The sequence below is a fragment of the Tachyglossus aculeatus genome, unplaced genomic scaffold (assembly GCF_015852505.1).
Source record: "Tachyglossus aculeatus isolate mTacAcu1 unplaced genomic scaffold, mTacAcu1.pri scaffold_126_arrow_ctg1, whole genome shotgun sequence".
Taxonomy (NCBI): Eukaryota; Metazoa; Chordata; class Mammalia; order Monotremata; family Tachyglossidae; genus Tachyglossus; species Tachyglossus aculeatus.
In genome coordinates this window covers 111,794-117,556 of record NW_024044855.1, presented here as the reverse complement: position 1 = coordinate 117,556, position 5,763 = coordinate 111,794, and the positions used below count along the sequence as shown (strand labels likewise).

The 5,763-nt window shown below is 48.3% G+C and overlaps 1 long non-coding RNA gene across 1 annotated transcript; it reads left to right on the top strand.

Annotated features, from left to right (window-relative positions):
- Positions 1-1,650: 1,650 nt before the first annotated feature.
- On the top strand, positions 1,651-5,241 carry LOC119922842. Its single transcript, XR_005448726.1, has 2 exons — positions 1,651-1,751; positions 5,005-5,241. It is a non-coding gene; the product is annotated as an uncharacterized LOC119922842 (long non-coding RNA).
- The last annotated feature ends 522 nt before the right edge of the window (positions 5,242-5,763 follow it).

Here is a 5,763-nt window from a genome sequence, read left to right as displayed (position 1 = left end):
AAAATGGGGATTAAGACTGTGAGCCCCACATGGGACAACCCGATCACCTCGTATCCCCCCAGCGCTTAGAACAGTTCTTCACATATAGTAAGCGCTTAACAAATGCCATCATTATCATTAGTATTATTGTTAAGATGAACTAATTATTTAACTTAGAAAGCCTTAAGACAGAGAGGCTGTGACCCAGGTGAGTTGACTCAGCATCGGATGCGAATAGGCTGAAGAGGTTTGGGGCCCCAAGTACCTCAAGGGACCTTGACCATCAAGGGCATTGTGGGTCAGTAATTATGGTACTCGTTAAGCGCTTAGTATGTACCAAGCAATGGTCTATGAACTGGGGTAATTACAACGTAATCAGTTTGGACGGAGTCCCTATCCCACATGGGAGTGCAACTTAAATGCCCGTTTTACAGACGAGGAAATGGAGGCCCAGAGATGTTGAGTGACTTGCCCAAAGCCACACAACAGACAGGTGATGGAAGTGTGATTAGAACCCAGGTCCTTCTGACTTCCGGGCCGGGCTCTAGCCACTAGACCATGCTGCATCTCCAACATAAGAGCATCTGGGGCCAAGCAAGCTCTGTAGGGTGACAGTGTCAGACTTACGACAGGCAACCAGGCAGAGCTGGGCCGTGAGGCACCTGGGTTCTGCAAGACAGGGTCTATGTCTCAGAGCCGCCTTTGGTGTGTTTCCTCCGAGCGGCTTCCATCTCCTCCGAGCAGTTTCTGTCCCCTCTGAGCGGTCTCTGTCTCCTTAGAGCTGTCTCTGTCTCTGCTGAGTGGTCTTTGTCCCCTCAGAGCAGTTTCTGTCTCCTCTGAGCAGCCTCCGTCTCCTCAGAGTGGCCTCTGTCTCCACAGAGCAGCCTCCATCTCTTCAGAGCAGTCTCTGTCTACTCAGAGCCGTCTCTGTCTCCACTGAGCGGCCTCTGTCTCTGCAGAGCGGCTTCTGTCCCCTCAGAATGGTCTCTGTCTCCTCCGAACGGTCTCCATCTCCTCAGAGCGGCCTCCGTCTCTGCAGAGCAGCCTCCATCTCTTCAGAGCGGTCTCTGTCTCCTCAGAATGGTCTCTGTCTACTCTTAGCTGTCTCTGTCTCCACTGAGCAGCCTCTGTCTCCGCAGAGTGACCTCTGTCCCTTCAGAGCATCTTCTATCTCCTCAGAGAGGCCTCCATCTCCTCAGAGTGGTCTCTGTCTCCGTCTCCACTGAGTGGCCTCTGTCTCCACAGAGTGACCTCTGTCCCTTCAGAGTGCCTTCTGTCTCCCCAGAGAGGCCTCCATCTCCTCAGAGTGGTCTCCGTCTCCTCAGAGAGGCCATTGTCCCCTGAGAGGTCTCTGTCTACTCAGAGCTCTCTCTGTCTCCACTGAGCTGCCTCTACATCCGCAGAGCGGCCTCTATCTCCTCAGAGCGGCCTCCGATACGTCCATTAGCAATAGCCGGCAGAAGGGTGGGTGAGCCATCTTGTCTACATCCGCAGAGCGGCCTCTATCTCCTCAGAGCGGCCTCCGATGCGTCCATCAGCAATAGACGGCGGAAGGGTGGGTGAGCCATCTTGTCTTATGTTGTCGCGACCTTCCGGGGTCCTCCGGAGATGAACTTGTCTGACTGTCAGAGTGTGTTAATGCTCCACGACTCATTTACATACATACTAGTCGCCCGCTGAGGGAGAGACGAAGAGAACAGCTGATAAATGGAGCCTCATCCCCCAGAACCTGACTCTCTGAGAGCCGCCCTCCCAGCCAGCATGAGCGATGGGTGAGTAGGATAGAACTGCCCCGCTGCTAGAGGGATTTCCAGGCATTCATTTTTTCTTTTAAATGATATGTGTTAAGCACGTACTATGTGCCAGGCACTTTACTAAGCTCTGGGGTAGATACCAGCTGATCAGGTTGGACACAGTCCATGTCCCGCTTGGAGCTCACAATTTTAAACCCCATTCTATAGATAATAATAATAATAATAATAATAATAATAATAATAATGGTAGCATTTATTAAGGGCTTACTATGTGCAAAGCATTGTTCTAAGCGCTGGGGAGGTTAGAAGGTGATCAGGTTGTCCCACGGGAGGATCACAGTCTTCATCCCCATTTTACAGATGAGGCAACTGAGACACAGGGAAGTGAAGTGACTGGAGGCCCAGAGAGGTGAAGTGACTTGCCCAGATTCCCACAGCAAAAAAGCCGGGATTAGAGCCTAGGTCATTCTGATTTCCAGGCAGGTGGTCTATCCACTAGGCTACACTGCTTCTCAGCGCTTAGTACAGTGCTCTGTCCCCCCATCCAGTCTCTAAAACCCTTATTGGCAGGCAACTCTGTTGTATTGGATTCTCTGTTATAGTCTGTCTGTGATATTGTTATATTGTTATGGTGAACTCCCCCAAGGACTCAGTACAGTGCTCTGCACACAGTAAGCACTCAATAAATAAAATTCCCTAATTGACTGGCTCTCTGAAGTGCTTAGTACAGTGCTCAGCACACAGTAAGTGGTCAATGAATATCAGTTGATTGTTGACTGGTTATTGTCTGTCCCCTCCTCACAAGCCCCTTGTAGGCAGGGAGAGTGTCAATCAACTCTGCTGTACTGGACTCTCTGTAGCACTCAGTACAGTGCTCTGCACATAGTAATTACTCACTAAATACCATTGATTGATTGATTGATTAGTGTCTGTAAGGTCCTTCTGAGCAGGGAACACGTCTACCAACTCTGTTATATTGGACTCTCTGAAGTGCTTAGTAGTGTTCTGTACATCGTAAGTGCTCAGAAGAAGCAGCGTGACTCAGTGGAAAAGAGCACAGATTTTGGAGTCATAGGTAAAGGGTTCAAATCCTGATCCATCAATTGTCAGCTGTGTGACTTTGGGCAAGTCACTTAATTTCTCTGTGACTCAGTTACCTCATCTGTAAAATGGGGATTAAGACTGTGAGCCCCCCGTGGGACAACCCAATCACCTTGTAACCTCCCCAGCGCTAAGAACAGTGCTTTGCACATAGTAAGCGCTTAATAAATTCCATCATGATTATTATTATTATCAATAAATACAATGGATTGATTGAATGATTTCAGAGGAGCTTGGTCAAGTCACTTTAGCTTCACCATGCCTCAGTTTCTTTATCTGTAAAAGGGGGTTTCCATATCTGCTCATCCTTTCACCACAGAGCACCACGAAGGAAAGAGACTGTCTGACGTGATTAAATTGAATAATAATAACTCTGGTATTTGTTATGAACTTACTATGGGTCAAGCACTGTACTAAGCGCTGGGGTAGATATTGGATCATCAGGTCCCACAAGGGTCTCAGGTGTTGAATCTCAATTTTGTAGATGAGAAAACAGGCACAGAGAAGTTAAGTGACTTGCCAACGCCACAGAGCAGACAAGTGGTGGAGCCGGGATTAGAACCCAGGTCTTCTGACTCCCAGGCCCTTGGCCTTTCCACTAGGCCACACTGCTTCTCTGTATCTACCCCAGTACTTAGAACAGTGCTTGACACTTTTGTTTGTGTCTCAAGGATCTCCCCTCCCTCCGCCTCCTGCTGTGTCTCTGGGGTAATCAGTCGGTCAGTCAGTTGTATTTATTGAACGCTTACTGTGTGCAGGGCACTGTACTAAGCGCTTGGGAGAGTACAATATAATAGACACATTCCCTACCCACAACGAGCTTACAGTCTAGAGAGGGAGATAGGCATTAATATGAATAAATAACCGATTCATTCATTCAGTTGTATTTATTGAGCGCTGTGTGCAGAGCACTGTACTAAGCGCTTGGGAAGTACAATTCAGCAACAAATAGAGGGATGATTGTCATTCATAGATTATCTCTCTCCCCCTGCTATAGTATGAGCCCATTGTTAGGTAGGGACCGTCTCTATATGTTGCTGATTTGTACTTCCCAAGCGCTTAGTATGGTGCTCTGCACACAGTAAGCGCTCAATAAATACGGTTCAGCATGGCTCAGTGGAAAGAGCACGGGCTTTGGAGTCAGAGATCATGGGTTCAAATCCCGGCTCCGCCAATTGTCAGCTGTGTGACTTTGGGCAAGTCACTTCACTTCTCTGGGCCTCAGTTCCCTCATCTGTAAAATGGGGATTAAGACTGTGAGCCCCTCGTGGGACAACCCGATCACCTTATAACCTCCCTAGAGCTTAGAACAGTGCTTTGCACATAGTAAGCGCTTAATAAATGCCATTAAAAAAATTCCTGCCCACAGAGGGCTCACAGTCTAGAAGATATGGACACACGTACGTTGGCGCTGGAAGGGAGGATTCATTCATTCAATCGTATTTTGAAAAATGGGAGCAAATCAAAGTGACTCTGAGGGAGCAGGAGAAGAGGAAAGGAGGGCTTAGTCAGGGAAGGCCTCCTGGAGGAGATGTGCCTTCCATAAGGCTCTGAAGGCGGGCAGAGCCATTGTCTGTCGGGTATGAGGAGGTAGGGCGTTCCAGGCCAGAGGCGGGTCATGGGCGAGAGGTGGGCGGTGAAAGCCATGACATCGAGTTATGGTGAGTAGGTTGGCCTTAGAGGAGCAAAGTGTGCTGGCTGGGTTCTAGTAAGGTCACACGACAGATGAATATTAGATCCGAGATTAGAACCCAGGTCTTTCTGACTTCCAGACCTGGGTTCTATCCACTAGGCCACACTGTTTCTCCATCATCGGTATTTATTGAGCGCTTACTCTGTGCAGAGCACTGTGATGCATCCTATAAGTCAGAGATCATGGGTTCAACTCCCGGCTCCACCAATTGTCAGCTGTGTGACTCTGGCCAATCACTTAACTTCTCAGGGCCTCAGGTAACTCATCTGTAAAATGGGGATTAAGACTGTGAGCCCCCCCGTGGAACAACCTGATCACCTTTTAACCTCCCCAGCGCATAGAACAGTGCAATGCACATAGTGAGCGCTTAATAAAGGCCATCATTATTATTATTATTATAAGGGGCACAGAGACATACTCTTGGAAAGCGCACCACTTTCTCTCTCCTTGTGTGTCTACTCCTCTCCCCCTGCCCAGATCGCCCTCCAGAAAGAACCATCTGATCCCAGTCGGAAGCTACACAGCACAAACGGCACCGAAATGGCTTTCGGGATGGCAAGTCTCCTTCAGCAGAACGTGTCCAGCCTTCTATATAAAAATGTTAAAGACGGGTGTATTTACGGGTGAGTGTGTGTTTGAATGTGTTCATGTGTGTAGAGGTTTGGGGATAATTGGGCAGAGAATGTTGTAATAATAAATAAGAAAAAATCTGTGTGTATGTGTCTGTTTCCATTACTTCAAAAGAATGAGGTGGCCCAGCTGTGAAATGGGCTAAAGCTACATACGGTTTCATTTGCAGAAATCAGTCCAATGCCAGAAAAGTAGTGGCGTTTTAATTTATTTGTATTCTCCTTCATGCCAACCGATCAATAGTATTTATTGAGTGCTTACTGTGTGCAGAGCACTGAATCCACTAGGGCGTGCGGCTTCTCTAAATAACTTGCGAAGGTCACAGGTCAAGCAAGTGGCAGAGGCGGGATTAGAACCCAAGTCTTCTGACACCCAGACCTAGGCTCTTCCCACTAAATCACGCTGCGTGGTGTAGAAGGTTGAGGTGAAAACCTGTTAATGTTCCTCCCTGGAATTCCCCCCTCCTTCCCATCTGGCATCCTAAAATCACCTCTTCCGGGAGGTCTTCCCGGACTAATCTCTCATTACCCCTCCTTCCCTCCCAACGGCATCACCTATGTACCCACTGTGTATCTAAACACACTCCAACCTCAAATCACTTGTGCA